We start from the raw sequence: 11,428 nt of genomic DNA on the forward strand, positions 1-11,428 counted from the left end.
GGGTGGGGAGGGGAGGTGGGGTGTGGGGCTATTGTTTTTTTATAAAATGAAGGGGTTTATTAATTTTTAATGATCTATTACAAACCTGTTAATATGCCTAGTCCTGGGCTACGTATTTGGGATATAAAGGGGAAATAAGACAAGTCTGAGCCCTTAGGTCCTCAAAATGATCATTTTTACCTGCTTTTCTCCCTATCCTTCTAGTTTGATATCTGAATCCCCTTTTCTCAGTTAATTATGTTATTTTAAGAATAGTCTCCTAAGTTAGAAATCACCAAATCAACATTTATTACTCCTTCATTTGCCCCTTTAAAATTGATTATCAGATTTTGTCAATCCTGCCCATTTTCCTTTGAAATAACTTTAAATGTCATGCCCTCTTTTTGCATACCATCAATGCCATTCTTATTCAGCTTGTGTTCTTATAGTCTTATGCCAGATACACAACATAATATCTCATTGACTCTTTCAACTTTTAATCTCTCTTCCATTGATTCTTCTCCCTGACATCAGATCTTAAAACCAAATTAGATCATGTTACTGATTTGTCCATAAATAGTTCCTCCAAATTTCATATAAGGCTAAATTCAAATCTCTACCTAGTTTCCCTTTTTTTTTTCGAAATTCAGTTCCAATGTCAGGTCTTTTCAGGTAGGTGCTTCCAAGTGGTTAGTTGTGTCCTTTCTGCCAAGGTCTTGTATGCAATATTTACCACGCTGGCTTTACTTTGTTTATCGTCTCTCACCATACTTCAAACTGCTAGGTCTTATCCACCTTTCCAACTAAAGCACCAAGCATTGTTTGACATAGGAGAAAATGTATTGGGTGTGCTCTGTAATAGTAGAACTTCCTGAAAGACAGGTTGACATTTAATCTGGGGAGATGTTTTAAGATGTTCAATATGAGGAGATGCTGTAAAATAATTATATTGGCTGCCCCCAAATGTCATAAGATTTGTTTTACTAGACATGATTAAAGAGATCTTTCTGAGGAAGCTGTTTGAACCAAATCTCTCTAAATTTCCAAAGGTTTGCGATTCTATCAGCTTGAAGCTAATTAACTGTATGGACCTCAGTGTTCTCATCTGAAATTTAACAGAGAAGGAAGAACTCTAAGATCCTTTTAAATTCCATGGTTATATTCACTATTCTCTCAAATCTTTGTGTATTTCTACATAAGCACTCTTGTTCATAACATTCTCTCTCCCTCTTTTCAATTGTCTAAGTTCTTCTTTTCCTTTAAGTGTCATAATTGTTCCTAACTGTTCTCTATAGTCTTCAGATACCTCAACCATGAGTAATTGCTCTTGCCTTTTAATTTCTAGTCTATGTGTTTATGGCTCACTGAAATATAAAAAGACTATTTTACTAAATGTATTGTAGAGGCCTTATTTTATCTCTCAGTCCCAAGAGAGTATCTCCAATAATCACTGAATAAATACTTATTTGTAAAGCTGGCAATGATGTGGTACTGAACAGGGAGTATTGTATCACTTGTATCACATTCACCTGGGGGTGCTTCTTATAAATGCATCTATCTGGGTCCACCTCTTTATTCCTGAATCAAAATCTTTTGGAGTGAAAACGTATGCATCTGAATTATCAAAAAGTACTCCACAGTAAAGTTTTAGAACCACCGGCATAGACCTTCAAGTTCTGTATACCATGTTGGTATCATTTCTATAGCATGCCTTACCTCTTTCCATCTGTTTAAGCAGGTCCTTGTCTTTCATGTAGAGTCTTGGAGGACTTATTGCCCAGAATGTTGTGTGGTACCACCAATGATACCCATTAAAAGCTGTGTCTGTGCACATATAGACCCATGCTTCTTCCTGCAAATCCAGGTCCTAATTATTAAAATTAAAATAAAGTTGAAAAAATCTTTTTTTTGAGACTATTAAGTGTAGGAATTTTCAAATTTATGCAAATTCTCCATGTGCTTGTATTAAAATTTTTATTTTCTCCTGTTAAAAAAATATTAAGTGATATTCAATATTAATATAATGTTCTGTGAAGAAACAACACAAAATTATCCACAGATAAATTCCAATTTTGTTAAATGTATATTTATATGAATGGATAGGAAAAAAAGATTTATATGAATGGATGGGAAAAAGATTTATATGGATGGACAGAAAAAAGATGGTGATTATATTGGTTTTCTAGTGGGGTGATTACAGGTTTTTAGTGTTTTTTCATCTGTATATGTGTCTAAGTTTTTCCAAATTTCTCCAATAAGCCTCTATTACTTTTTTAAATTATGATAAAATATATATAAATAAAATCTACCATTTTAACTAAAACAAAAACAAAAACAGCTAGGTCTGCTGTCCTTCAAAAGTAGCCACTCCCTATGACTATCAGTGAGTGAGTCCCTGGCCCCCTGAGGTTTCCCAACTCTCCTGTGTTAGAAAGAAGCATCAGCATCTGCCCTCTCTTCGGCCTCCTTGCTCGGAGGTTTCTGAGAGCATTATTATTGATTAAAGCTTCAAATGAGTGGAAATACTCACAAGCATCTGGTGAGTACTTCTTGAGTAAAGCAAAATGTTTTACACCTACTAATTTGTAATAACTGCCTGTAAGACATCTGGGCACCTACATATGATCTCATGTAATCTCCCCAGTATATCCCCAGTCAAGTAGATATGCTCATGTTACAGAAGAGGAAGCCTAGGCTCAAAGAGGTAAGCAACTTTTGTCTAAGTAAATAATCAGACTATGAACTCCTTGACATGGGTTATTGGTTTTATTCATCTTTGGATGCTCACTAACAAACACAGTGTCTGAATGTTGCATAATTTATTTAAATGAATAGCTGGATGAAGAGATAAATTTCTGCTATCCAGCTAGTAAATGTCAGAGCTCTGCATGAGTCCAAAGCTGGTTCTCCACCACCTAGTCCTTGTGGTCCTCTAGGAAGTTTTCAGAGCCCATTTCTGAATAAAGTGATGATGCAGTGAGTGTGCACATAAGTATAAAAATGTGCCATACTCACAAGGGTGCATGTCAGCACCTCTTGTTCTCTTAGCAGTTTTGTGAATCGGGGAGAAAAATTCACTTATTTTTCAGCTGAGGGTTTTTAGATGTGACATATAAAGCTGGATTTATTTAATGGTATACTCACTATTTGCACATCTTCCTGTGCCTGTTAAAATACCACAAGTCCCTCGTCTGCTATTTGCTTATGCTAAGACTTTAGCCATCAGATATTCTACTTTAGCATGCTATGTGGCAAGAAAATCCAAGTTTATTCATAATATAACAAAGTGGAGTTTGTTTTTAGCAGAAACTGAAGTTTGTTTCATTTAAGAATATGAACTTAGTTATGGAATCACACTCATGCAGTTTCATTACCATTAAACTATCACATTTTCTGTTTATGTTGATTTCTAATTAATTTTCTCCTTAAAAAAAAAAAAAAGGGAATGGTTCTCTCAGCCAGACCAGAGCACATAATGATTCCCACTGTTGGATGAACACTGTTGGATCTGTCTCATGAATAAACGCTGTTATTACCACCCACTAACTCATCAACAGGTCCTGGCTCTCTGCAGAATCTGGGTCTCCATTACCCCTATCCACACCCTCTTGTCCTCTGTTCACCTCCACTTGGGAACATGGCCTCTTGGAGAAGGGGCAGCTTTCTCTCCCTTAGCAACAGCTGGAGACGCTGATTCAGTGCCTTACGTTTACAGCCATAGCAGAGCGCGTTAAGTTTATGATAGAATTTCTACTTGTGGTTAGGAAGAAAAAAAAACACTATTTTTGGTCCTACAAATGCTTTTTGTTGCAGTTTAAGTGAAAACTGTAGTGTTGTTGCTCTAAATTATTTAGACTGTGTCACTATGCATTACTAATGGCAAGAATTCAGAAAATACAAAAAGATTATATACAAGATTGAAAAATGTTTTACTTTTTATTCTCTTTATTTGCTCTTATAACCTCTTATATATTTCATAAATTTCCTGTTTCTCCTCACCACCACCACCCCCACAAACACACACACTAGTAAAAAAGAATGAAAATTTAAAGCTCCAAAACAATCTAAAATTATTGCTAGAAGGAGATGGGAGGAACAAAGGAGAAATAAAATGTTCCCAAGAGCAAAGAACATGTAGATCAATGCACAGTCTCTTCAAAGATTGTAATCTGAATGTAAATTCCCAAGTTGTGGCTAGTTAGAACATTCTCCTCTAATATAAAAATTAATAAGAGAACATGTTTTCATGGAATACAAGATGCTGGTTCTGTTCCATGACCCAATAAATGAACAAAAATTAAAATGAATAAATATGTCATGCAAAATGTGTTCTTGCCTTTCCTTCTGATATATACTCACCAATGCAGAATCTAAATGTGCTTGGTATATAATCCCTGCTATTTACTTTGGTCTACAAGGTTCTGTAGATCTGCCTTTAACCTCCTTCTCTAACCTCATCTCATACCATTCACAGCACTGCAGCCTCATTTCTTCCTCGTGTACTGTTCCTCATGCTCTGTCTTTCCCCAAAGTCTTAAAATCTTTGTATTCACTGATGCTCCACCTGAAATACTCTTTCTCAGGTTTTCATGACAGACTCATTCTTACTCTCCAGGTCTCAGCTAAAGGGTAACCTTCTTGAAAGGACCTTCCCTGACCACCATATTTAAAGTAGCTCCGCATAACTACCCTCTGTCTTATCCATCTGCTTTTTTTTTTCTTCACAACACTTGTCACAATATTTAATCAATTATTTGTTTACTTGCTTATTAACTGTTTAACATCATGAGGTCAGGAACCTGATGTTTTGTTCACTCCTACGTTTTCTGCATCATGTATAGTGTTGGGTACATAGTGAGTTAGAAACTTTTTGTTGAAAACCTTAATCATAGTCTCCACAAAGTATATACAAAGTAGCCCACTTTTATCTTAACTTTTATTTCTAGTTCTGTTTCTATGGCTAGTGGATAAGTAAAGTACAGCCACCAGCCACCAAGTTGGCATCTAGCTACCAAATATCCATCATATCTTAGATTTCAGGAATTCTATATCTGCCATCATTTGCTAGCCATTTTCTTAATATTTTGAGCTGGCTTGATTTTAGTGGAAAGTCTAGCTAATTGCTACCTAATGTTAGGTCTGTTTTATTGCTGTGGTTTTATTTAAAGTATTTATAGAATATAAATATTAGACTCCCTTCAGGAAATTATTATTCAGTAAGAGAAAGAGGTTTTCCAAGTTCTCAAAGAAATAGTTTCCATTAAAAACAATATGTTTCCCCACGTAATAATGATGGAGGCCTAACTGGGCTATATTCAGCAACTAGTGAACACATTCTTCTCTAAGATTGTTAGGAATTTAGTGAACCCATTGGTGTCGGCACAAACTTTCAGAGTATTCAAGGTTGATTTACTGGGACAAAAGATGTGACAAAGGCTACTATCCTAACTGCTTCAAGTCAATTAATGTCTGTGCTCTTGACTTTGATAGAAAAACATATTGAATGTGTATGTGCATCATATGTCTAATTATGTATATATATATATACATATATATACATGTACTCATGCATACATATGTATGTTTAAATAATATAAATAGATTTTAATTAATTTAATGATTAAAGCATTAGTGTATGAAAACATTAAAACCATCAGATGATACACAGTATTTCAAAAATATCAAAACATATATGATTGTATATATAAACATGTAGCTGTTTTAACAAATTATTAGTCAAAAATAATAATAGAGGACTATGATCGATCTCTATTCACTACACGTCATTGTGAGAATGTAGAGGAGTGTTGTATGCCCAATAAGTAATTATATCTATTCAAACACCTTCTGATATTTCACTGTCTATACCTAACATTCCCAAATTGTCCAAACGGTTATGCAGATCTAGCCATTGTCAGTTTTTCCTTGGATGTTCTAATTATAAACAAATAAGGAATATTAACTCTCACTGTTTTCTGGGATTCAATAAAATTTAAAAGAGACTGCCAAGTAATTCAAATTTTTACATTAGATTTTTCTTAAAGTAAATATTGCCAGACATTCCAGAGGAACCATGAAACATCTCTTTCTGTAACCATAACATTTCATTAAACTTAAAAATGATTCTATAACATTTGAGTCTCAAAATATGTTAGAAATGTGCTGTCCTAACTTAGGCAAGAAAAAAAGTCAATGTTTTTCTCTAGGTGAATGGTTAACTGAAGTAAAGGGCACCTCGAAAAGTTTCCACTACTTTATTTTGAATGATTTATTTCATAATTAAGCATCCTTAAAGTGTATATGATTTGATACTTGGTTTTTCACCAGATATGCATGGGTACAGCCCACTTAAAATAGATTTTCCAGATACTTTCTGTTAAATATTTATTGTTTGGACATCTATATTATTTTTTTAAACACAAATAAATAGCTTATCTGTTATATTTTCCTTTTATCTATTCAATAATCAAAAATTCTTTATTGAGAACTCATCTAATAAGCAGCAGCCTCTGCACAGTAGCTGGGAATTATCAAGAAAATTATGAAGAAATTATCAAGACCAACCAGACTCCTGCCTTCAGGAACCTCCCAGTCAATATGAACACCCTTGTAAAAGGAGAGGACATGGAGAAAAGGACAGATGTAAAAATAACTTGAATTATAGAATTCCATTGGTCTCTTCTCCCTACCCTGTCTCTTAGGCCACAACATAGAGAAGAGCAGGCAGTGAATGTTGTGAAGATAAGAATGCTTTAGAGAGAACCTTGTTTTTTTGGTCTAAAAATAACATCAAATTTTTAATTTATTAATTTTTGATTATCTGAATTATAAAACCAACAAGTTAATATCATATATTTAGCACTTCCTTTAAACTTAGTCAAACCTGTTTTATAAGCCTAAAATCTATTAAATTTCATACTTTTGGAAATACTCTAGCCACAAATAAATGACGATCAGAGGTAATTGGCAGGATACAATAATGAATTTCTTCCACATAGCAATTTGTAATAGATGTTAGTACATTTGAGTTGGGCTTTATGGGGGGATTAAAGTAAGGGAAATCCTTGAAGCTTGCACTTAAATTGTTACAAAGGCAGAACTTGGATTCAAATGTTGTAATTGGTTTGGTATATCAAAAACATTGAAAATAGCTAAATATTTTATATTTAGAAAATGTTCTAGTACCATTTAAAATTCTATGTTCAGATATCTTATCAAAAAAGTTGAATTAACTCATGACAATAGTCTTTAGCAATTATTGCATCAGTTATGCATCACAAGATTATCAAATAGAGAAATAGTAGGAAAGATTGCTTAACAACTAAAAAAACTGAAGTTACTTACTCAGAGTATTGACAGTTCAGATACTAAAAATTGATTTAAATTATGCATTAATATAGACTCATTTTATACTTCACCTTCGTTTACAAATTAAGAAAAGATACTTTCCTCTTTCCCAATTTTGAAGAAAGACATACTAATTTTACCTCGTGTTTGCACATATGTAATTAAAATATCCCAATTTAAAGTTCCCATGAATTCTACCCATTTTGTACTTATAATTACTCGCATTGCATATTTAAAGTTTACTTATATATATAAAGATATTCGTATGAGATATCAAAGATCTAGGTTCTAACTGTTAATCTAAACTCACTATTTGTCCAGTAACATTTCTTTGAGTCCAAGCTTGGAGTTTCAAAATAAATAACAGTGATCACTTCAACCATTACTAACAGCAGTTACCACAGTTAATTTAGCCATCTGTGAAATGCATGTGTTGAAAGCAAAAGTGGTACAGAAATGCAAAGTATTATTTAAATAATCTGATAATATATCTTTTTCTCTTACCAAATGTCCCTTTTTTTAGACTATGTTTCCTTCTCTTGGCATTCTTCAGAACCTTCTCCTTTCAAGATGTCTCCTCTAATTAATTAGGTACCACCAAAGACTCACATGTGTATCTCTAGCAACCATCACAAAATGAAGCTCCATCTATTAAGCATCACTTTCTGGATATTTCATAAAATCTGCAAAATCAGTGATCCCAAGCCATGCTTACATTTAGTCCTTATTAGTCTATGTATCTTGCCCCAAACCTCCAACTGAAGGCTTTTACCACCCCTCACGCCGCCCCCCCCATCTCCCAGCCATCCCTATCCTTTTTATTTACTGGATGGAACTCAAAATATCTCAAATTCTCTTTCTTATTCAGTCTACATTCTGTTAGCCACCATATTTCATTTCATTTCCTGAATATCCTTGGGATATGTATACCTTCCTCACCACATGACATTGCCTCTGTTGTTTTTTACACTATCGTCATTCTTTTACCTTGATCACTCACTACGTTAGTCTTATCCTGCTTTCCATACAGGTCGCACTGTCAGGGAAATTACCTTTCTAGTACAAATGTGATCATATCACTCACCAGATTGAAATCCCTCATATCTACAGAATAATTTCCTTGGCACAGCCCACCAAGGGTTCTCTAGTCTAAGTCCACCCTGTGCTTCCAAGGTCCTTGATATGCCTCATACCTCCTCTATTGACCTCTACTTATGCATCAGTAGCACTGAACTCATACCAGTCTTCTTCTTGATGTGGCAATTGTGGCGTTCCCTTTTCTAGCCCCATCATGGCTACTTCCATACTGATAATTTTAACTCATTTTTCTAAAATTAAGTACAAACATTAGATATTCTATGAAACCTCTTCATGTATAGCACCTCCATTGTGCATATAAAATACTAGTACAAAAACGTTTGTAAAAAGAGATTCAGAAATATAAAATGAAGTTATTATTAGAATGGAACAAAAAAGAAGCATGACAAAGTAGAATTCTATTTTCTGTCTTCACATTATAAGATTTCAAGGCAGAAAGTGTTGTTACAGTCAATTCAGACCAAAGTTTTTTGTGGTTTCCATATAAAAAGTAAAAACACTTGCCTTAAGATAAAGTATGGGAAATTTGTGTCTAGTTGTGTAATACCGACTTGTATAATTTGAGTGATCCTTATACAGCATTCAAGAAAGCAATCACTGTGCTACTCAATTGCAAAAAAAAAAAGAAAAAATCTAGAATTATAGAACATGAGCTTTATAGTCTCAATTTTCTCATTTCACACAAATGTAATACTTAAACTTTCCTGCAGAAATAAAGTTTGCTATCATTTATATCTGCCTACATTCAAAATTCAAAAGAAAAACAGGAATTTTCTTTGCCGGTTAAGACAATTATGTCTTTATTTTTTCAAAAATCTATTGTCAAAAACTTTTGTATAAAAAGGAAATATAGGAGAGGAAAGCAAGCAGAAAAAATGATAGTAGCACAATGCTACATTCCATCAGTCAAATTTTTAAAGAGGAAAATGAGCAAGGTGCTTGGGCACTCTCAAGATTTTGATGCAAAAGTTACCAAATATGGGACCTATACAGCTCTCCTCCAGGGAAGTTTCGAAATATCCAAAACCCAATTTTTAAAATAAAACTTATATTGAGATATGTTGATTTTTGAGGTTCTGAGCATGTCACATTTATTTTCATAGCTAATTTATTTAAAGTTATATCATAATTGATGAACGTTTCAAGGTGCTCAAAATTTTAATTTTGTTTCCTTTGAGCAACTGCCTTTTAGAGATAGGAATAGATGGGCATGGACCAATCCAATCCATCCATCATCATTTAAACACAGAGCCCCTTAGTGCCCCGAGCTTGGAGTGATTTTCTTTCAGACTGAGGTTCACTTTTCCATAGAGTTTTTATGAAAAAGTTTTACAGGTTTTTATCTACACTTCTTGCTTTTTAAAATGGGTTCAATTAGACTCAGAACACATGGAGCTCTCTTCACCCTTTTCCTCTCTACGGTCTTTCCCTGCTTAAAATATGTACACATTTTCTGTAAGACTCCAATGCTGAGTTACTGGCATGAAAAATTACCCTGTTACTTGGAAAGCAGTTTTCACTTACAAGTCCCTCAGGTCCTATAATGTCTAAACCTCCTGTGCCACTTTATATGTCCACCCCACCCCACAGAGGAGCATGTACAGGAAAAGCAGACTTCCCTTCCCCCCACGCATTTCCTCAGTTTATTTACAAAACGTCTTGGAATGAGAATGAGCTGCTTGTGGTTCCTGTGGCTGATTCAGGGATGGTTTCCTCTAGGCAGAGGTTATTGGTCAACTGAGTGACCTCTCTGTAGCTCACCCATGTACCCCTGCGGTATCGATGATCGGGCTTATGGGTAATACCCCTTCTAACTAAGCCTGGTGGGATTTATTTCTGTGATAAAGAACTTAGGAATAATCAAAAATCATTGTGACGACAGCCTTAATAATGTCAAGGTCCATCAGATCCTGTCCCTCCTACCACCAACAAAAGATGTCAGAAATACACCAAGATGCCTTTACACTCCTATGCATCAACATTTGCTTCTCATAAAGGTCAGGATATTTTCCTCTTGGATTCTTGAAAGGACTATAAAGCTATGAATATTGTATTTAAGTAGAGACTACATCAGAAGAAATCATTCCAAACACCAACTACATGAGAGATTCACCTTAGTCAGCAATTTTTCATTGGTTCACACAGAGGTGTTAATGACCAGTTAGTCATAAGAGGGTTTAAAATTGTGAAGATCTCAAGTAGACACAAATCTTCCAAATGTTGATTTATATTTGTTCAGACTTGCTAATGTATAAACTTACCATAGAAATAGGTGACTCTTGGAAACCTTGGAATTCTCAGGAATATGTGTAGCAATCACCTTAGTGTGGATTGATCACATCCTAAATATATATTTCACCTGAGTAAATGGAAGATGAGGGCACGAAAACTGTAAGACTTCTCTTCCAAAGGATAAAATACTGAACATAAGTTAATACAAATATTATTATAAATACTCACATATGAACCACATGGAAATACTGGTAAGATAAATGCCATATTTTCACATTATATCAATTTAAACTAATAAATACTAAACTCATGTGAGAAGCAATATTTCAGGAAATCATTGAGGGATGGGGTACCAAACATACATAGTTCCAGAATCAATTTGTGTTGGATCAAAGTATAAAACTGTGTTTTCTAATAGATCATAGTTGAAAAAAGGTATCCTAGAACATAGTGTCCTTACTCAAGTTAAGCCGCAGTCTATGTTGTCATCCTTGCTTGAAGAAATTAGAGACGTGCTTATCATCCACCACATAAATGAAAAGCAAAATGAATGTGTATTTATTTCAATAAATGAACATTAAATTACCCAGTCTCCAATCTGCCAGGCTGTTAATTAAATAGAGGATAATTTTGATATCTATATATAGTTTCACTGTAAATATATGTATATTTCACTATACATATTGATACATATATTCTATAAATAGTTGGAGGTATTATATTCTTATTTTACAAATGCTCAATTTTTAAGAACTTTTGAAATTTTAAAAAT

At 34.1% G+C, this 11,428-nt stretch overlaps 1 protein-coding gene across 1 annotated transcript in view; it reads left to right on the plus strand.

The window, feature by feature from the left end:
* Positions 1-11,428, plus strand: part of RSPO3 (R-spondin 3) — a 76,025-nt gene that overhangs the window by 19,532 nt on the left and 45,065 nt on the right. The window lies entirely within an intron of this gene.

Source organism: Pteropus alecto, unplaced genomic scaffold, assembly GCF_000325575.1.
Source record: "Pteropus alecto unplaced genomic scaffold, ASM32557v1 scaffold79, whole genome shotgun sequence".
Classification (NCBI taxonomy): Eukaryota; Metazoa; Chordata; class Mammalia; order Chiroptera; family Pteropodidae; genus Pteropus; species Pteropus alecto.